A 22,240-nucleotide genomic window follows, 5' to 3' on the forward strand; every position below is an offset into this window, starting at 1 on the left:
TAAGGTATCTGATATTCCCATCTCTTTAAGAATTTTTCCACAGTTGTGATCCACACAGTCAAAGGTTTCACATAGTCAATGAAACAGAAGTAGGTGTTTTTTTCTGGAATTCCCTTGCTTTTTGTATGATCCAAGGAATGTTGGCAATTTGATCTCTGGTCCCTCTCCCTTTTCTAAACCCAGCATGTACATTACATCTGGAAGTTCTTGATGCAAATACTGCTGAAGCCTAGCTTGAAGGATTTTGAGCATAACCTTACTAACATGGGAAGTGAATGCAATTGCCCGTAGTTTGAACACTTTTTAGCACTGCCCTTCTTTGGGATTGGAATGAAAACTGACTTTTTCCAGTCTTGTGGCCACTGTTGAGTTTTCCAAATTTGCTGGCATATTGAGTGCAGCACTTTAACATCATCATCTTTTAGGATTTGAAATAGGTCAAATGGAATTCCATCACTTCCAGTAGCTTTATTGGTAGAAATGTTACCTAAGGCCCACTTGACTTCACACTCCAAGATGTCTGGCTCTAGGTGAGTGACCACACCATCTGGATATCTGGTTCATCAAGACCTTTTTTGTACAATTCTTCTGTGTGTTCTTGCTACCTCTTCTTAATCTCTTCTGCTTCTGTTAGGTCCATACTCTTTCTGTCCTTTATTATGCCCATCTTTGCATGAAATGTTCCTTTGATATCTCCAGTTATCTTGAAGAGGTCTCTAGTCTTTTTCCATTCTATTATTTTCCTCTATCATTGTTCATGGAAGAAGGCCTTTTTATCTCTCCGTGCTATTCTATAGAACTCTGCTTTCAGTTGAGTTTATCTTTCCCTTTCTCCTTTGCTTTTTGCTTTTCGCTTTTCTTCTTTTCTCAGCTATTTGTAAACCATCCTCAGACAACCACTTTGCCTTCTTGCATTTCTTTTTCTTTGAGATGGCTTGTTCACTGCCTCTTATACAATGTCACGAATCTTTGTCCATAGCTCTTCAGATACTCTGTCTACCAGATCTAATCCCTTGAATCTATTTGTCACCTCTACTGTATAACCATAAGGGATTTGATTTAGGTCATACCTAAATGGTCTAGTGGTTTTCCCCACTTTTTTTAGTTTACGTTTGAATTTTGCTCTAAGGAGCTGATGCTCTGAGCCACAGTCAGCTCCAGGTCTTGTTTTTGCTGATAGTATAGAGCTTCTTCACCTTTGGCTGCAAAGAATATAATCAATCTGATTTCAGTATTGATTGACCATCTGGTGACGTCCATGTGTAGAGTCATCTCTTGTGTTGTTGGAAGTGGGTGTTTGCTATGACCAGTGTGTTCTCTTGGCCAAAGTCTCTTAGTCTTTGCCCTGCTTCATTTTGTACTCCAAGGCCAAACTTGCCTCTTACTCCAGGTATCTCTTGACAACCTACTTTTGCATTCCAATCCTCTATGATGAAAAGAACTTTTTTTTTTTTTTTTTGGTGTTAGTTCTAGAAGAACTTCTAGGTCTTCATAGAACTGGTCAACTTCAGCTTCTTTGCCTCAGTGGCTGGGGCGTAGACTTGGATTACTGTGATGTTGAATGGTTTGTCTTGGAAACGAACCAAGATTGTTCTGTCATATTTGAGATTGCACCGAAGTACTGCATTTCAGGTTCTTTTGTTGATTATGAGGGCTACTCCACTTGGTCTATGGGATTCTTGGCCACAGTAGTAGATATGATGGTCATCTGAATTAAATTCGCCATTCCTGTCCATTTTAGTTTGCTGATGCCTAAGATGTCGATTGTTCACTCTTGCCATTTCCTGCTTGACCACATCCAATTTACCTTGATTCATGGACCTAACATTCCAGGTTCCTTTGCAGTATTATTCTTTAAAGCATCAGATTTTACTTTCACCACCAGACACATCCACAACTGAGTGTCATTTCTGCTTTGGCCCTGCAGCTTCATTCTTTCTGGGGCTATTAGTAATTGCCCTCTGCTCTTCCCCAGTAGCATATTGCATACCCACCAACCTGGGAGGCTCAGCTTCCGGTGTCATATCTTTTGCCTTTTTATACTGTTCATGGGGTTCTTGTGGCAAGAATATTGGAGTGGTTTGCCAATCCCTTCTCCAGTTTTCAGAGCTCTCCACTATGACCCATCCATCGTGAGTGGCCCTGCACGGTATGACTCATAGCTTCACTGAGTTATACAAGCCCCTTCGCCATGACAAGACAATGATCCCTGAAGAGGGGATTAGCAGATACTTACAATATATATAAAATAAACAAGTTCCCACTGTATAGCACAGGGAACTATACTCAATATCTTATGCTGTGCTCAGTCACTCAGTCATGTCTGACTCTTTGCAACCCCATGGATTATATCCTGCCAGGCTCCTCTGTCCATGATTCTCCAGGCAAGAATACTGGAGTGGGTTGCCATGCCCTCCTCCAAGAAATCTGTCTTCCCAACCAAGGGATCAAACCCATGTCTCCCACACTGCAGGTGGATTCTCTACCATCTGAGTCACCAGGGAAAACAAAGAAGTTCATAGGCTTCTCCAGGTGATCTTCCCAACCAGGTGTCTCACATTGCGGGCAGATTCTTTACCAGCTGAGCCACCAAGGAAGCCCCAATATCTTATAATAAACTATAATATAAAAGAATCAGAGCATGCATATATATAACTGAATCACTTTGCTGTACATCTGAACCTAACACAAGGTTGTAAATTAACTATACTTCAATTTTAAAAAACATTAAAAAATAAGTTACATTCCCAATATACTATAAAGTGTGCAATAGTATGTGTCTTTTGAAAAACAATATATATACCTTATTTAAAAAATACTTTATTCTAAAAACTGCTAATCATAATCCAAGCCCTCAGTAACAATATGATCATAATGAAAAAGTCTGAAATGTTGCCAGAATCATCAAACTGTGACAGATACATGAAATAAGAAAATGCTGTTGAAAAAATGGTTCATATAGTCTTGTTCAACACAGGCTGATTCAAAATTGGGAAAGGAGTACATCAAGGATGTATATTGTCATCCTGCTTATTTAACTTATATGCTGAGTGAAAGTGAAAGTGAAGTCATTCAGTCATGTCCGACTTTTTGCAACCCCATGGGCTGTAGACTGCCAGGCTCCTCCGTCCATGGGATTTTCCAGGCAAGAATACTGAAGTGGTTTGCATTTTCCTCCTTCAGGGGATCCTCCCAACCCAGGGATCAAACCCAGGTCTCCTGAACTGCAGGCAGACTCTTTACCATCTGAGCCACCAGGGAAGTTTAGATGGAGAGTCCATCATGCAAAATGCCAGGCTGGATAAAGCACAAGCTGGTGTCAAGAATGCCGGGAAAAATATCAAAAACCTCAGATATGCAGATGACACCACCTTTATGGCAGAATGTGAAGAGGAACTAAAGAGGCTCTTCATGAAAGTGAAAGAGGAGCGTGAAAAAGCTGGCTTAAAATTCAACATTCAAAAATCTAAGATTATGGCATCTGGTTCCATCACTTCATGGCAAATATATGGGGAAACAATGGAAACAGTGACAGACTTTATTTTCTTGGGCTCCAAAATCCCTGCACATGGTGACTGCAGCCATGAAATTAAGAGACACTTGCTCCTTGGAAGAAAAGCTATGACCAACCTAGACAGCATATTAAAAGGCAGAGACATTACTTTGCCAACAAAGGTCTGTATAGTCAAAGCTATGGTTTTACCAGTAGTCATGTATGGATGTGAGAGTTGGACTATGAAGAAAGCTGAGCGCCAAAAAATTGATGCTTTTGGACTGTGGTGTTGGAGAAGACTCTTTAGAGTCTCTGGACTGCGAAGAGACCCAACAAGTCCATCCTGAAGGAAAGCAGTCCTGAATATTCATTGGAAGGACTGATGCTGAAGCTGAAACTCCAATACTTTGGCCACCTGTTAAGAAGAACTGACCTACTGGAAAAGACCCTGATGCTGGGAAAGACTAAAGGCAGGAGGAGAAGGGGACAACAGAGGATGAGATGGTTGGATGGCATCACCAATTCGATGGACATGAGTTTGAGAAAGCTCTGGGAGTTGGTGATGGACAGGGAAGCCTTGCGTGCTGCAGTCCACAGGGTTGCAAAGAGTCAGACCTGACTGAGCAGCTGAAATGACTGACTGACTGATATATACAGACCACATGTTCTTTACCTGTTCATCTGTTTATAGACTTTTCTGTTGCTTCCAGTCCTTGGATATTGTGAATAATGTTTCCGTGAACATAGGTGTGTAAGTATGTCTTTGAGCTCCTATTTTCCATTTTTTTGCATGCATATACAGAAGTGAGATTGTTGGATTATATATATGGTGATTCTATCTTAATTTTTAAAGGGATTGTCACACTGTTTTCCATAGGTACTTCAGTCCAACAAATTAGATTGAATTATTAGAGAAAGTCATTAATTATGAAAAAACTATGACTATCTGGTTTTGGACTTCTATCAAAGGCAAACCAAGAGAACCACAATAGTTTAAGCTAGTCCAACTGCATTTGAAATTGTTCACAAAGGTGTATCTGTTGCCAGAAGAAAAATCTGCCAGTCAAATTCTGTATCAGAATTTACCATAAGCTGATACAACAAAAATAACATTGAAGGATATAAAATGATCAATAGGACTTAAAACATACTTATAAACTGCACTGGTATTATACCATTAAGATAGATGTACACACAAAGTTCTTGACCATCTCCACGAGTCCAGTTTCAGTCATTTTAGAACTTTAAGAACATACATCTACTATGTATTCAAAACAAGGAAAAACTAGTGGGGATAGTTATTTAGTCACACTGATACTTTACAATCATAAGACTATTTTCACAGACAAACTATTCACTGAGAACATACATAGAAATTGCCTTTAAATATTATACTGTTTAGTATACTGCTCATTTTTTAAACTATAACTGTTTTTTAAGTGATATGTCTTAAATATTTGTGCTAAAAAAGTTACCAGAAACAAAATACTAAAGACATTTTTAGTTCATAATGCATCATCCCATTTATCTTTGGCTAAGTGTAAAATCAGTTTTTATTACCTTAACACAACATTGATATAGACAAAAGGGAAATGGAACTCTCTGAGATTCAAACTTTGCCAGGAAATCCAACAAATACAGGAAAAAAAATAAATTTACTCATTTCAAACGTTACTTTTAACATAACTATTTGATGCTTACTCAGTGCTACTCAACATATTATAATTGCAAATAAAATTGACTTGGCAGTATTTTCTCACAAGTCATTAGTTACATAATGCTATTTTACTCTCATAAATGGCCAATCTTCTATCTTCCCCTTCAAATGCTCTTTCCAACTACTGGTCCTTTCCCAGGTCAGTAAAATGAATGGCAAGATAGCAATGCTTTATGTAACCTATGGATTCATATGAAATACGAATCTATGAAAATCTATGAAAAAGGTAACTCACTAAAGCTTTGAACCATTGAAATCTGGTATTATCCAGCCAGCAGTTTCAATTAACTTCTAAAAAGAAAACAGATTTTATACCTTTTTTTCATAAAGAAGAGGGCCTTGAAAGCACAGCACTCTCTCACCTGTGAAAGTAAAAACGAAAAAAAGTTCTGGGTTAGTTGTGACTTCTCTTCATATATAAGAATATTCACATCTGGGAGAGCCATCACACTTGTACTGTGGTAATCCTCAAAATTTAGGCAAGTGGGTAAGGCAATGTATTCATCAACACTTCAGATCAAACTTCAACACAACTAAAACACCTTAGCATCTAATGTAAACAATAAAAAACAATTAGAATATCAATCTATTTAAATCATCTGTCACCTGCTAAGCAAAGAAAATCTACAGATCCCTGGGTTGGGAAGATCTCCTGGAGGAGGCATGGCAACCCATTCCAGTATTCTTGCCTGGAGAATTCCATGGGAAGAGGAGCCTAGCGGGCTATAGTCCATGGGGTTGTAGAGTCAGACACAACTGAGCAACTAAGCACACAACATAGTAGCAATCTACTGGCAGGACTGGTTTATTTTTTATTGTACATCTGGGATTTAAAGAAATGTTAAGTCTAGGAGCTTATGCTTTATCTATTCTTCCAGCCCTTTTAAATGATTAAACTATGAAAAACATTCTATTCATAAAAATGTCAATGTGCATCAAATACAGTTTTGTTTTGTTTTGTTTTTTAAAGAAGTTCCACTATGTTCATGCCTTCAATGTGTTCAATGATGTACTGGGTGTTGGGCTGCTTCAATGAACAACAGCAACAACAACAAAAAAAACACAGACAAGAATTTTAACCTTTGGAACTTATACTCTATGTTGAACCTACCATTAAATCTTGCAAGACTAAACATAATGTTAGAGATTGGAATAATATCTGGAATTTATCCCTATTCATCAGACAAATCAGACAAGCAATTCCTGGCAGTACCTAAAGATATAATTTGATCGTAGAATAGATTTTTTACATAATTTTCAGTCCACTTGGTTTCAAAAGACCCCGAAGTAACAAAAGTGCCAACACAGTCAGCTCTTTTAGCTCTATTTAAGCCATTGGACCTTTTCCTAGAATTTGTCTATAAACAAGTAGAACAGTATTACAAAGGAAACCAACTGTATTGGAATCATTATATGAGGGCTTCCCTGGTAGCTCAGCTGGTAAAGAATCTGCTTGCAATGCAGGAGACCCTGGCTCAAATTCTGGGTTGGGAAGATCAGCTGGAGAAAGGATAGGCTAGCCACTCCAGTGTTCTTGGTCTTCCCTGGTGGTTCAGACAGCACAGAAACTGCCTGCAACATGGGAGACCTGGGTTTGATCCCTGGGTTGAGAAGATCCCCAGGAGAAGGAACTGGCTACCAACTCCAGTATTCTGGCCTGGAGAATTCCATGGACAGAGGAGCCTGGCCGGCTACAGTCCATGGATTCGTAAAGAGTCATACAGGACTGAGCAAGTTTCACTTTTACACCTTCATGGTATTTTGTGAGCTCAAGTGATGTAAATATTTAGCTGCTGATCCAATAACTACCACAATTCTGAAGTAAAGAAGAGTCTACATTACATCTATATGTATCTCCTAACTATAAAGCTGAGATATGAACACTTGCATACAGCTAATACTATTGTGGGTTTTTTGTTTGTTTATTTAGCTTTGCTTTTTTCTGGGGGGGGGGGATCTACATTCATAACTGAAATACTGAATTTTAGGCAATACCAAAAAAACACCTTTTTCCTCTCCGAGTTTACAGATCTTCTGAAGTAAGAACACTGACCCTGAATTAAAAATCCCTACTCTAAAATATCTAGGTTTTAAGAAAAACAATCCATAGAAGGTAGTCACACACCTTCACAGGGTGAGAGAAAGCAGGTATTGAGAGTCAGAGCGGGGGCTTCTGTGGTGGCTCAGGGGTAAAGAATCTGCCTGCCAATACAGGAGACAGGGGTTCAATCCCTAATCGGGGAAGATCCAACACTCTGCCGAGCACCTCAGCCCCTGTGCCACAACCATCAAGCCTGTGCTCTGGAGTCTGGGAGCCGCAGCTGTGTTGAGCCTGTGCGCTGCAGCTGCAGAAGTCTGCAGCTCTAGAGCCGCTGCTCCACCGCAAGAGAAGCCACCACAATGAGAAGCCCGCACACCAAAACGAGAGAGGCCCCAGCTTGCCACAGCCAGAGAAAAGTCCACAATGCAATAAAGACCCAGCAGGGCCAAAGGTAAATTAATTTAAAAGAGAGCAGAAACACCCTTGGTAACCTCTTAAATATTCCATAAAGTTACAAATACATCGGTTTTGAGTCATACGACTCAAAGTAATTCTTAATGCACATTAAAGTTTGAAAACTCCTTACAACAACAATTTTTGCAGGTTTGTTGACATCTATGATAACTCCATCTATGATAATTCCATACATCCATAATAATGAAAGGGAATTCTAAAGTGTTCTTGCTAGCCTTACAGAATTTCACTCCACTTTAGTTTCTATTGTCTCCACTATAATATAAATTAATAGATGTGTTAACTGTGGAAATTAAAGGGCTGTGGGGACTTCCCTGGCGGTCCAGTGGTTAAGACTCTGAACTTTCACTGCAGGGGGCAGGGGTTTGATCCCTGGTCAGGGAACTAGGATCTCCTACATGCCCCAGGCATGGCCAAAAAAATAAAGAGCTGTCTTCCACTGGAAATCGGATTCTACCGTTAGCCAAGACATGTTGATCAAAGACAATTAAAACTCAGCTTTCAAACCTTCATAGAATGAGGACCAGGCACAGTTATTAGCACATTGTTGTTGCTGTGTGCCATTTCCCCCCTCCCCCTAACCCCATTACCAGGCAACGATGGGGGGGGCAACTATTAGTGGTCCTGCTCAGCCATTGGTGGGCTCCGTAGCGGGCCCCACCCCCAAGAGACCCAATGTCAATGAGCAACCCGTAGTGGGCCCCTTCAGCCAAAGGTTGGCGGAGGAGTGGATCTCAGGCGTGTACAAGACAGATTCTGGCCTTTTCCCCGCATCCCCCGCCCTCCAACGTTCCTTCCAGCGCACCGGGCCTCAGGCCAGTGGGTAGGCTGGGGGCCCTAGGGAACAGGGCGGGGCATTATCCTGCAGAGCGCCAGCGCCCCCACCAAGGTCACCCACTGGCCAGCTGAGGCCTTGAGGCAACGGTGAACCTCTCCTCCATCCCTGCCTCTGTGACCTAATGGCAGCGGCAGTCGCCCTGGGCCACCGTCTGCGGGACCTGGCCCCTGCTGTTTGGATATGGTATTATTTGGCCTCACTGTACCAGGCTTCCCAGGTGGCGCTAGGGGTAAAGAACCCGCCTGCCAATGGAAGAGAGGCGTTCAATCCCCAGGTTGGGAAGAGCCCCTTGGGAAGGAAGTGGCAACCCACTCCAGTATTCTTGCCTGGAGAATCCCATGGACAGTGGAGCCTGACGGGCTGCAGTCCCTAGGTTCGCAAAGAGTCCGACGCGACTGAAGAGACTTAGCACAGCGCAGTGCGTGGGGCACACGGACTTGTTTTGTTTTTAACAAAATCACTGTTAATCAAATATTACTGCAATTAGTCAAACAACTGCTGTTCTGAAAAGATTTCATCAAGACAATGGGACTTATAAATGGAAACATAATACCACATTAAAGGTAGCTTTTATTTATTGCTTTACAATGAATGGCATAGCAAGAAAGCACTCACATTTCCAAAAGATCTACTGCACTAGGCTTTTCGGAAAACAAACGGATGCCTTTAGGCAACACAAAGCGGACCCAAAAGCTCACCCTGGTTTTCTCCTGTTCCCACCCACTTCTCGGAGATAAAGAGCCGGGAAACCGGTTCCCAAACGGTGGCAGTAGAAGGGGACGCTGCAACTGCCCTAAAGCAGCGACTCCCGCGGGGAGCCGAGCACCGGGGCGCAGGCGATCCCGACAGGGCGGCCATCTCGCAATGCAGTTCTCCAACCCCCAAGCGCGAAGCCCACCCCCACAGCCACAGCGCGGCAGCTCCACCAAGCCGGACCGCAGAGGAGCTCCAGGCCGCCCCCTAGCTGCTGTCAGCCCAAGCAGCGGACCCGCACCGGCGCCGCTCCCTCCCTTCTGCACACCACATCACTTACCCCACGGCTGCCACGGCGCACCCGCGGCCTCCCCAAAATAGGGTACTTTCTCCGAGCCCTCCTCCTCAGAACAGCAACAAACACCGAACCAAGGCTATGTCATGCGGCAGCGGCACCCTCTCCCGTTTTGGCGTTGCTAAGGCTTCCTGGTGACTCAAAGGGTAAAGTTGTCTGTCCGCAGTGCGGGAGACCCGGGTTCGATCCCTGGGTCGGCAGAATACCCTGGAGAAGGAAATGGCAACCCACTCCAGTATTCTTTCCTGGAGAATCCCATGGACGGAGGAGCCTGGTAGGCTGCAGTCCACGGGGTCGCAGAGTCGGACACGACTGAGCGACTTTTTTTTTAAAAAACGCTTTCCCTTCACAAGGGATTTTTCTCCCAATGACCCACTGAAATAACCTGCAGGAATGCACTTTCCCCCCTCGCAAAGTCCTGCCTGCCACCTCCTGAAGCACAGCCCTTGCTAACCCCAGCCCCCCAAATCTGAAACACCTGGAGCCGGCCTCCCACTCCTCTGTTACCTAGCCCAAGCTCTTTCTACTCTACTGCAGGACGGGCCAATAAATCAGGAGCCGAGTTGTTGGAAGGAAGTTAACGATTTTAATCCGAAAGCCAGTAAAAGAGAAAGGAGAACAGACTCAGACTCAAAAAGCACAATCTCCAATTCAACAATCCTATTATAAGGAAGAGGGGGAGAGAAGGCGGGGCCTGCAGCCCTGACCAGTGGCTGAGCAGGACCACTGCCGGTGGCTTATTAACAGTTACTCCCTTTCGGGAGGACCCACCATGGTGCCCACCAGTGGCTGATTTGTTGTTATTTAGTCACTAATAGTGTCAGACTCTGCCACCCGGGAGACTGCAGCAGTCAGACTTTCCTGTCCTTCATTATCTCCCAGAGCTTGCTCAGACTCATGTCTATTGAGTTGGTGATGCCATCCAAACATCTCATCCTGTCACCCCCTTCTCCTCCTGCCCTCAATCTTCCCTAGTATCAGAGTCTTTTCCAACAAGTCTGCTTTTCTCATCAGGTGGCCAAAGTATTGGAGCTTCAACTTCAGTATCAGTCCAAGGAACACCCAGGACTGATTTTCTTTAGGATTGCCTGGTATGATCTCCTTGCTGTCTAAGGGACTCTCAGGAGTCTTCTCCAGCACAACAGTTTGAAAGCATCAGTTCTTTGGTGCTCAGCCTTTATGGTCCCACTCTCACATCCATACATGGCTACCAGAAAAATCATAGTTTTGACTAAATGGACCTTTGTTGGCAAAGTGATGTCTCTGCTTTTTAATACACTGTCTACATTTGTCATAGCTTTTCTTCCAAGGAAAGCATCTTTTAATTTCATGGCTGATTTTGGAGCCCAAGAAAATACAGTCTGTCACTGTTTCCATTTTTTTCCCCATTTTTTGCCACGAAGGGATGGGACCAGATGCCCTGATCTTAGTTTTTTGAATATTGAATTTTAAGCCAGATTTTCTACTCTCCTCTCTCATCTTCATCAAAAGGCTCCTTAGTTCCTCTTTGCTTTCTGCCATTAGGGTGGTGTCAACTGCATATCTGAAGTTATTGATATTTCTCTGGGCAATCGATTTCAGCTTGTACTTCATCCAGCCTGGCATTTCACATGATGTATACTCTGCATATAAGTTAAATAAGCAGGGTGACAATATACAGCCTTGACGTGCCCCTTTCCCAATTTTGAATCAGTCCATTGTTCCACCTCCAGTTCTAACTGTTGCTTCTTGACCAGAAGACAGGTTTCTCAGGAGGCAGCTAAGGTTGTCTGGTATTTCCATCTCTTTAAGAATTTTGTACCGTTTGTTGTGACCCACACAGTCAAAGACTTTAGCATAATCAGTGATGCAGAAGTAGATGCTGTTCTGGAACTCCCTCTCTTTTTCCATGCTCCAACGGATGTTGGCAATATGACCTCTGGTTCCTCTGCCTTTTCTAAATCCAGCTTGTACATCTGAAAGTTCTCAGTTCACATAACTGTTGAAGCCTAGCTTGAAGGATTTTGAGCATAATCTCACCAGCATGTGAAATGTGTACAATTGTGTGGTAGTTTGAAGATTCCTTGGTATTGCCCTTCTTTGGGATTGGAATGACAACTGACATTTCCCTGTCCTGAGGCCACTGCTGAATTTTCCAAATTTGCTGGCATATTGAGTGCAGTGCTTTCACAGCATCGTCTTTTTGGATTTGAAATAGCTCAGCTGGAATTCCATCACCTCTACTAGCTTTGTTCCTAGTGACGCTTCCCAAGGCCCACTTGACTTCACAAAGGATTAGAAGTCCATTAGGTGCCTTTCTCCAGGGGCTCAGAGTCATGCTCCTGGAATTTGGGCTGCTGGTCCTGCTTCAGCACCATTTATAAGTGACTGGCCAGTGCCGCCTCCTCCCACCACTGCTGACTACCTGCCCTATGCTCTGCCCTACTTAACTCCCGCTTGGGACACCCCTCTGAGCTCGATTTGCCAGAGGCCCTCGAGCAGACAGGCCTTTCAGGGCTCCTGCCCCAGCACCACCCCCAGGGCATGCCAGGATTGGTAGCTCCAAGGAGCTTGAGCAGGGCAGGGTAGGGGAGGGGCGGTGGTCTCTTGCCATCCTCCACCCCCTAATTCTCTCCCCCACCCCCACCCCAGGGCCGCCTGAGGTTGCCGCTGCTGCTGCTGCTGCTGCTGCTAAATCGCTTCAGTCGTGTCCGACTCTGTGCGACCCCATAGACGGCAGCCCTGAGGTTATTAAAGACTAAATTTGATTTTGTGTGTGGTTGGGGCTAGGGGAAGGGAAACGATGCCCTACCCACAGTAAAAGGATGGAAGAGATCCAATTGCGGAAGCACATGTGCAGTATGGGACCACAGTGACATGGACTTCGAAATGGCCAAAAAGAGAAAGCTGTGTCTGAAGCCTACTTGCAATAGCACCCAGAGTAGTTCCTGCATTGTTGTCCGACTCCTTGTGACCCCATGGACTGCTGCACGCCAGGGCTTCCCTGTCCTCCACTGTCTCCCAGAGTTTGTTCAGACTCGTGTCTGTTGAGTCGTTGATGCCATCCAGTCATCTTGTTCTGTCACCCCCTTCTCCTCCTGCCTTCAATCTTTCCCAGCATCAGGGTCGTTTCTAATGAGTCAGCTCTTCACATCAGGTGGCCAAAGTATTGGAGCTTCAGCTTCAGCATCAGTCCTTCCAATGAATATTCAGGATTGATTTCCTTTAGGATTGATTTCCTTTAGGATTGACCGGGTTGTTCTCTTTGCAGTCCAAGAGACTCACAATTCCTGCATAGGAAAGCTTTAAGGCTAGCAATCTGACTGAAAAAGGATAGGTAATGAAGTCTGCATCTAGAAATTTCATTGTTTACCAAGCTCACTGCCAGTTTATTTAGTCCGACTGATGGCCAGTTGTCAGATCCTCCTCCTCCCCTTCTCCAGCCTGGATCACACGGAAATGGAAACAAAGCGAGAGACACTAGGCAGGCTTGGGGTTGAGCTACGGCTTTTTGAGCTAGTGGACTTTTGCCCACCTCCAAGAGATGCTAATGTGAATACCACATTGAAACCACTCGGTGGTGCTGGTAGGGGCTCTGAGGAGCTCTAGTCCTTTTATGTCTCAGCTCAGACAGAATTCCAGGAGGGGCAAGGTGATAGATACAGGATTTATTTGGGTGCTGATGAACCTATTTGCAGGGCAGAAATAGAGACACAGATGTATAGAATGGAGTTGTGGACACAGTGAGGGAAGGAGATGGTAGGATGAATTGAGAGTAGCATGAAATATATACATTACCATGAGTGAAATAGATAGCTAGTGGGGAGCTGCTATATAACACAGGGACCTCTGCCCAGTGCCCTGTGATGACCTAGAGGGGTGGGAAGGTGGGTGGAACAGGAGGGAGGTTCAAGAGGGGAGGACACATGTATATTTATGGCTTATTCCCATTGTTGTAGGGCAGAAACCAACACAGCATTGTAAAGCAATTATCCTCCAGTTAAAAACAAATTTAAGCAATTGAGCTTTTTTCTAAAAAAAAAAAAAGTGATTTATTAGAATAGGATTTTGTGAGGCTTACAAAAGGGTGATGAGGGGATGCCAAGCCCCAAGAACTTAGTTGGCTACAGTTTTTCAAAGGAAAACAGGGAGTTGGGGGGGGCAGGCAAGAAAGACCACCTTCTTCCTCATTCTTGAGTAGGCATCATACTTCCATCATCCGTTCTTCTCCAGGTTGGGCAAGGGAGTTTTCTCCCTTGGTCAAGCCAGGACTGTCATCGCACCTGGAAAAATTATTTCAAGTCTCAGTACAGTGAGGGTCTTTACTTTGAAGTGTCACCTTTCCATAAATTTTTGTTGTGTGTGTGTGTGGGTGTGCAGAGAGTATGTCCTAGGGATCATTAACTTGTTGAACTCACTGGGCAGAATATGGCTCTCATGCCACCATTGTTTTGTTGCGTCAGGGCACGTCCCATGCTTCCAATGCATAGTCTTTGTTGCTTAGCCAGCCTGCTTGGTTTTATGGTCAAGAACTGCTTTCTTGAGTAATCATTAACTTACAGGGGTCTCCCATACTTTTTTCTTTACTTACAACCCCCTAATGGGATTAACTATTTAATCACCTACTATTTGTTCCTTTACTGTGTCCCTATCACTGTTATACTGATGTCAGGGCTCTGCACGGCCCTATTTGTGCAATTTCCTGTCACCTATTTTCTTTAGCTATTATTGAATATATACACAATTTAAATGAATTTCATCTTGTCATACCCCTGTTCCAAAAGTCTGTAATTTACTCAGCTGCAAAATGGGGAGAATAATAGCAGCTTTCCATTGATTTACTGTGAAATTGCATGGAAAGGGCTTCCTAGGGGGCATAGTGGTAAAGAATCTGCCTGCCAATGCAGGAGACACAAGAGAAGCAGATTCAGTCCCTGGGTCAGGAAGATCCACTGGAGGAGGAAATGGCAACCTACTCCAGTATTCTTGCCTGGAAAATTCCATGGACAGAGGACTAACTATTTAATCACTTCCTATTTGTTCCTTTACTGTGTCCCTATCATTGTTATACTGATGTCAGGGCTCTGCAGGGCCCTATTTGTGCAATTGGCTGCAATTTGTTGCAATTGGTCGCAAAGAGCTGGACACGGCTGAGCACGCACACACCTTCCTTTCGTGGAAAGCTTAGTGAGGTACTGAACAGTGAATTGGTGCTCAACAAATGTTCCAGAGGATAAATCCCAAAGTCCTTAGTTTGGCATTAGAAGTCCCTCCACAAACAGTCCCCAGCCTTCCTCCAGGCTTCATTCTTGTCTCCATGCCTTTTCTAAACCCTCCCCTGAACGTAGTATGCACCCCATGAATTCCAGACCCCTCCACATTTATCTGATTTCAAGTTTTCCTTCAGTCTTCCTCTAACACAACCCCTTCTTTGACCACAGCAACCCACAAAGAATCCTCACTCCGTCTCTCTGTACAGCATCTGGTCTGTACTACTTCTTAGAGTACACAAAAAGGGGGCAAGGGCCTCTTTGTGACCCATCTTTGTGACCACCAAATCTCTAAAATACGCTTCTTCTTTAAAATGTTTTGAATATAAAATATTTCAAAATAATCCAATAATTCAATTTTTAATATAAAAATGAAGATAGTGAAAAGTGTCTTTCATACTTCAGTCCCTTATCTGCCCCTTCCCCATCAAAGGTACTACCCTTATAAGTTGTGTATCTTAGCACCCGCATTGTGTTCTTTCTCCATTTATATTAAAATCAAAATTTTTTGCTTTATGTTTTAATTATTCAAGTACTATTTGAATATTTGAGTCATCCATGATGCAACAATTCAGAGATATAAAATACAGGGCAAAAGTTGAGGACTCCTTTTATTTTCCCTCATTTACTCCCCCTCCCCCCCATCATTTTGCATGGACACTTTTCTACGCTTCCTAATTGCTTTTTCTTTTTCTGTAAATGGTCTATATATATTGTTCTGTGTCTTCTTTTTTAACTTCATGATATGGCTTAGAGGTCACTCCAATTGCATATGTGTCCTCACATTTTTAACTATTCATGACATACTATAGTATAAATAGATCATATTTATCTAAACTTGGGCTTCCTAGGTGGCGCTCGTGGTAAATCGGCAGGCTAGTGCCTGCCAATGCAGAAGGCATAAGAGACATGGGTTTGATCCCTGGAGGAGGAAATGGCAACCCACTCAGTATTCTTGCCTGGAGAATCCCAGGACAGAGGAGGCTGGTGGGCTACCGTCCATAGGGTCACAGAGAGTCAGGCACGACTGAAGTGGCTCAGCTTGCATGCATCTAACCTTAGTTCTGTTGCCGGACATTTAGGTTGCTTTCAGTTTTTCACTGTTAGAAACACATGTCTTTCAACCTTAACCTTTGTGCACATTGTTTTTATATTTTTAGGACCTTATATGTAGAATGACTGAGTCAAAGACTGTGGACATTTTAAACTTATGAAAGCCTTCATCAACTTACATTTCAACCAGCTATTAAAGAGAGAGCTTGTTTTCCCACATCTTTACCATACATAGTATTACCAGTCTGTAAAAACTTGTTTTAATATAAGAGTAAGTCATTTGTATCAAGGAAGCCAGACACTAAAGATGATATACTTTAACAATTGTGTTAGGAATCAGGGTAAGTGGTTAACTGGTGAAGAAGAGGAATTGACTAGAAAGAGGCACTAGGGACTTCAGGGTTCTGGGAATGTTCTAAAACCTTAACCTGGTGTTATACGGGTGTTTACAAATGTAAAAATTCATCAAGTTGTACACTTTCGAATCATGCACTTTATCATATCTATATTTTTAAACAGAGAGTCTTTTAAATTAATTAATTTATTTATTCATTTGGCTGCACCGGGTCTTAGTTGCAGCACACAGGATCTTTAGTTGTGGCATGCAAACTCTTGGTTGTAGCATGTGAGATCTAGTTTCCTGATCAGAGCTAGAACCCCTGCCCCATGCATTGGGAATGTGGTGTCTTAGCCACTGGACCACCAGGGAAGTCCCTATCATGTCTATACCATAAAAAATATTTTTTAAATCACTTGATTTTATATCTTATTATGAAAATTTCAAACACACAGGAAAGTAGAAAAAACAATATATTACATATCATCTCAATTCAACAATTGTGAATTTTTTCCCGTATTTGCCTTGTATATACGTATCTGTGTTTGCATGTGTGTAAGACATCAGGACCTATTACACTTGATTTCTTCAGTATGGATTTCCAAAGGAGAAAAGCATTCTCTCCTACATACCACAATACTATTATTATACCAAACACAATTAACAATAATTCCCTAAATTCATATCATTCTCATTTCACATTTCCTCACTTGTTCCTAGAATATTTTTATCTCTATTGGTTTATTGCCTGTTCTTTTAAAATAAGATCCATTAAATGACAAGGTATTGCATTTGGTTGTTAAATTTCTAAAGTCTTTTCAGATCTAGGCAGGAAGTTCTTAAAGTAGGTGTCCCTGGATACAATTCAAAGGGTCCATGAACTTGGATGGGAGAAAAAAATACATCTTTATTTTCATCAAATTCAAAGTGTAATTTAGTATTTCCTTTCATGATAAATTGGGAAGATCCCCTGGAGAAGGAAATGGCAATCCACTCCAGTACTATTGCCTGGAAAATCCCACGGACAGAGGAGCCTGGTAGGCTACAGTCTGTGGGGTTGCAAAAAGTCAGACATGACTGAGCGACATCACGATAAATGAAGATAACAAAACTGTGATAATATCACTAGCACCTATGACTTTGTCACAATAAAAATGAGATGTTTTCTATCACTTGAGTTCTTGCATATATTTCAGAAATATTATTTAGTCATCATTACTTTGAAATTACTGTAGTTATTAGACCTGTTTCTAGATCATATTTGTTGTTCAGTCACTAAGTTGTGTCGGCCTTTCAGCAACACCATGGTCTGTAGCCCACCAGGCTCCTCTGTCCTTGTGGGCTTTCCAGGCAAGAATACTGGAGTGTGTTGCCATTTCCTTCTCCAGGGGGTCTTCCTGACCCAGGAACCTAACCTACATGTCCTGCGTTGGCAGGCGGGTTCCTTACCACTGAGCCACCCAAGTGAAGCGTGTACCTTACCATAGCATATTTTAGAATGTTTCCATAGCTGTACATCAGTGTCAGGGCTTCCCTCATGGCTCAGTGGTAAGGGATCCACCTGCCAATGCAGGAGATGTAGGTTAGATCCCTGGGTCAGGAAGATCCCCTAGAGAATGAAATGGCAACCCACTCCAATATTCTTCTCTGGAAAATCCTATGGACCGAGGAACCTGGAGGGCTACAGTCCATGGGGTGGCAAAGAGTTAGACACCACTCAGCAACTAAGCAAGAACAACAGTTTCAATATCATTGTTTTTCTTTATAATCCCGTTTTTATATTTTATACATTTAAAAGCATTCTGGAAAAACAGTTCATTGGCTTCACTGGACTGCCACAGGAGTGAGAGGGAGCCCTTGACACAAAAAACAATGCACCCACACACATATACTTTATTATTTGCAGTTCATGACATTTGCCTTTTGAAGAACCTGATTCTTTTGAACGTCTGACAATCTGCATTTGTCTGTTAACTCATGGGGTTACTGAACTCATTTCTCTTTTCCTATGTTTCCTGTAAACTGAAGTCACATCTAAAAGACTCGATTAGATCTAAGTTGAGTGTTTTTGATGAGAATAATTTATAGGTGATGCTCTGCACTTCTCATTGCAACATATCAGGAGGCACATGATGTCTGGTTATCTCATTAGTGATGCTAAATTTGATCACTGGTCTAAGGAGGTTAAGATACTTTCATTTTTGTGCAATGAGACAGTATGTAAATGATGGAAATTTAAAACTATAAACAAGAGTAAAGGGAACTGTGCAATGAACCCTGGCATACTCCTCTCTGAGCCTCCATAGCTATTAACGTATGGCCAATCTTGTGTCTTTGGTACCCAGTTATTCCACCCCCACCAAAATACACACAAATTCCAAATATCATGTCTATTTCATTCCTAAACAAGTAAGTACATATCTCTAAAAAATAAGGGCTTTTCAAAAACACAATTATACCATTATTGCATTTAAAAATAGCTCCTTAATATCTTCAAGTATCCAGTCAGTGTTCAGATTCCCAGCACTGTCTCACGTGATCTTCTGATTCTATTGTGTGCGTCACATTATAATCTTATGACTGGTTGGTTCAAATCAGGATCCAAACACAGTCCATGGATTTCATTTGATTGAATTCATTCTCTCTCTCTCTCTCTTGCCATTTGTTGAAAAAACTGGACCACTGAGAATTAGCACATTTTCTTAAAATGATTTATTTATTGAATAATTAAATATAAAGTCTCCAAGTATTCCATGGTTCTCCCATGGAATTAAAATGTGTTTAATTTAGTATATCTTTGAAAACATTCTTTTGGTACAAACCGTTATAAATCATTAGCCAACATAATAAATCACCAGTCAACAATAAGAAAATGTTGTTTGAGATTGCATTCATTTCTAAATGCTACTTCTGAAGGAGCTGTGATCATAATATCCTCACTTGAGCTGAATGTAGGTCCATATACAAACCATTGTTTTCCTACAGCTTTGGAAATTAAAGGAAAGGAAATGACGATGATGACAGCTGCTTAATATAAGGTATACTGAAATAAATTTAAAATCAAAATCACCTGCCAAAAGAACACTGATCGTGTTAGTTTCCTGGGGCCATCATAACAAAATACCACAAACTGGATGGTTAAACACCAAATGTGGTCTCACAGTTCTGGAGGCTAGAAATCCAAGATCAAGGTGTTTGGTAGGTTTGGTTCTTTCTGAGGGCCCTGAGGGAGAATCTGTCTCAGGATTTTCCCCTAGCTTTTAATTGTTTGCCGGCAAATTTTGGCATCCCTTGGCTTATAAACATACCACCCTGATCTCTGCCTTTATTTCACACGGCATTCTCCCATGTGTCTAGATGAGCATTTCTGTGTGCATGGGTGTCCATATTTCCCCCGTTTATAAAGACATCAGTCAAACTGGATCAAAAATGCATTCTACTCTGATATGACCTCATAACTAATTACATCTGTAACAACCCTATTTTCAAATAAGGTCACATTCTGAAGTACTAGGGGTTAAAACTCCAGCATATGAATATCAGGAGGACTCAAATTCAACCCATAACAATGATCTTCAATTTAAAAAATGGATGTATATTTAAAAGTAAACATATCTTCATTGACTTCCTCATCAATTTACTAGTTTGCTTTTTCTCTGGCCAAGTTGCCTTTTTAAAAGTTCTACTTCACCTCCCATCACCTAGAGATTAGATATTCCTTTGTAATAACAGAAGTATTTAGGGATTTTCATTTTTTATTGTGAAATTTTCCATGTGTTTCTTCCAAAGCTTGAAACTGTATCTTGAATTAATGATAATAACATATGGTCATTGTGGAGAACGTTTGAGAATTGCAGGGAATGATGGAAAATATTTAAGACAAGAAAAGAATTTTCAGCTGTGAACGTAAAAGCAAAGGTTTGACCTGAGGAACTGAGTTTTTTTAGGGAAACATAGTAATGAAAAGATAATTACTTGTTTGAAGGTTTTTTGTTTTGTTTTGTTTTTTTTAGTTATAGCTTATTTACAGTGTTGTGTTAATTTCTGCTATACAACAAACTGATTCAGTTATACGTACATATACATGTATATACACAATATATATGTACACATACTTCCCTGGTGGCTCAAATGGCAAAGAATCTGCCTGCAATGCAGGATCCCTGGGTCAGGAAGATCCCCTGGAGAAGGAAATGGCAGCCCACTCCAGTATTCTTTCCTGCCTGGAGAATTCCATGGACAAAGGAGCCTGGTGCCTCAGTTCATGGGGTCACAAAGATTCTGACTGAGCGACTATCACTCAGCACTCAAAATTGCTGCAGTTTGGATCACTAACTTAGGAAAAAGAAAGGATTAAGAAAGTCCTGTGTCTGTCCACAACAGCTACCTGATTAACTAATCACTAAAACAATCTTACAGTGGTTTAAGTGAAGCCGCTCAGTCCTATCTGAGGCTTTGCAACCCCGTGGACTGTAGCCTACCAGGCTCCTCAAGAGTACTAGAGTGGGTTGCCACTTCCTTCTCCAGAGGATCTTCCCAACCCAGGGATCAAACCTGGGTCTCACACATTGAGAGTAGGCGCTTTACCGTCTAAGCCACCAGAGAAACCACAGTGGTTTAAATAGCCCATAAAAACCACAAGCCCTTCCCATAGGCCAAAGTAAATTAATTTACTTAGAGGAATTCAAGGATATGAAATTAACATGCATAAGAAACCCTGTGAATCAAAGCTGATATCCAAACCAACTTTCGCGTATGGCAGAGCATAAAGTTAAAACTGTGCCCTTCAAACATTTTGACAGAGATCACTTCAACCCTACAATTTCATTAATTTTTCATGTCCTCTATCTCTTAACCTTTGGCATTCCACTGCCTTTCAAATAGACCACTCAGTAACAAATACTTCTCTACACATATACTCTTTAACTGTGTATTTATAATCTGAAATTGTTTTCTAGTTTCAGTGTTCCCTTTTTTTTTAACTTCTTCAGTTTTAGTAGTTTTTAATCTATTGTTTGAAAACAAGAATCTTGGGATTGAAGTCAGTTCTTATGGTGAGAACCGATAGCGTGTTGGAAAGATGTCTTAAATCAACCGCCCAACGTGGGGCTCGAACCCACGACCCTGGGATTAAGAGTCCCATGCTCTACCGACTGAGCTAGCCGGGCAGTTGAGAACCTATTCTTTTCTTGGGTTCTTTCAGAAATATCAAGATTATTTTAACCTGCTTCAAGGCTTGCATTTAAATTTCTTTCTCATAATTTTTTCGGTAAAGTTTTATTTTATTTTATTTTATTTTTTAACTACTCTCAACACTGTGTTTCATTTCTGATTGTGTGCACGGAAACTTTTACTATTTAAAAATGTATATAAACGGCCCTCTAGCGGTCAGCGATGAAGCGGACTGATGCAAACGACGCCGAAGCGGAAGTGAGCGTAGGGTGCCTGCTGTTTATCCGGGAGACCTCTGCTGGCAGAGCGCTCACCCCTGCAGCCGGGGGACCCGGAATATCCTCAACACCTCCGTGGCCAGACACAACACTGGCTCGGAGGAACGTCCTGCGTACCTTCCAGAGAAAATCAGAATACAACGCACAGCAGTAGAGCGGGCTGGCCTCTCACGGCCCCCGGTGGCTTTGAGATGTCTGGCACTTTTCTGTGGCGCGAAGGTGGTTCAACAAAATTATAGACGGTGTAAAAGCTAACGTAGTCTCAGAAATTAACTGAATTAGTTATGGCATTTGCTCACACACAACTAAAAGGTGAAGACATTTGTCCTTCAGTATGATAGCACCTCTGTGTGGGAAGTGCCCATTACTGCAAACCTCTCCACACTAAAACGAAAAGAATTAAAGATTTATTCTGCTTTTCTGGTAGTAACAGGAGTCCCAGTTGATGAGAGAGTGCTCTTCTCTCTAGGGTAGGGGGAAAATGTAGGATTAGAAAAAGCAGAAATCTGCAAACCCTTGTAAAGAGGACTTATCCATCGA

At 42.0% G+C, this 22,240-nt stretch overlaps 1 non-coding gene across 1 annotated transcript; it reads right to left on the reverse strand.

Annotated features, from left to right (window-relative positions):
- Positions 1 to 21,345: 21,345 nt before the first annotated feature.
- Positions 21,346 to 21,418, reverse strand: TRNAK-CUU (transfer RNA lysine (anticodon CUU)). The gene has a single exon. It is a non-coding gene; the product is annotated as a tRNA-Lys (tRNA).
- Positions 21,419 to 22,240: the final 822 nt, after the last annotated feature.

Source organism: Ovis canadensis, chromosome 18, assembly GCF_042477335.2.
Source record: "Ovis canadensis isolate MfBH-ARS-UI-01 breed Bighorn chromosome 18, ARS-UI_OviCan_v2, whole genome shotgun sequence".
Classification (NCBI taxonomy): domain Eukaryota; kingdom Metazoa; phylum Chordata; class Mammalia; order Artiodactyla; family Bovidae; genus Ovis; species Ovis canadensis.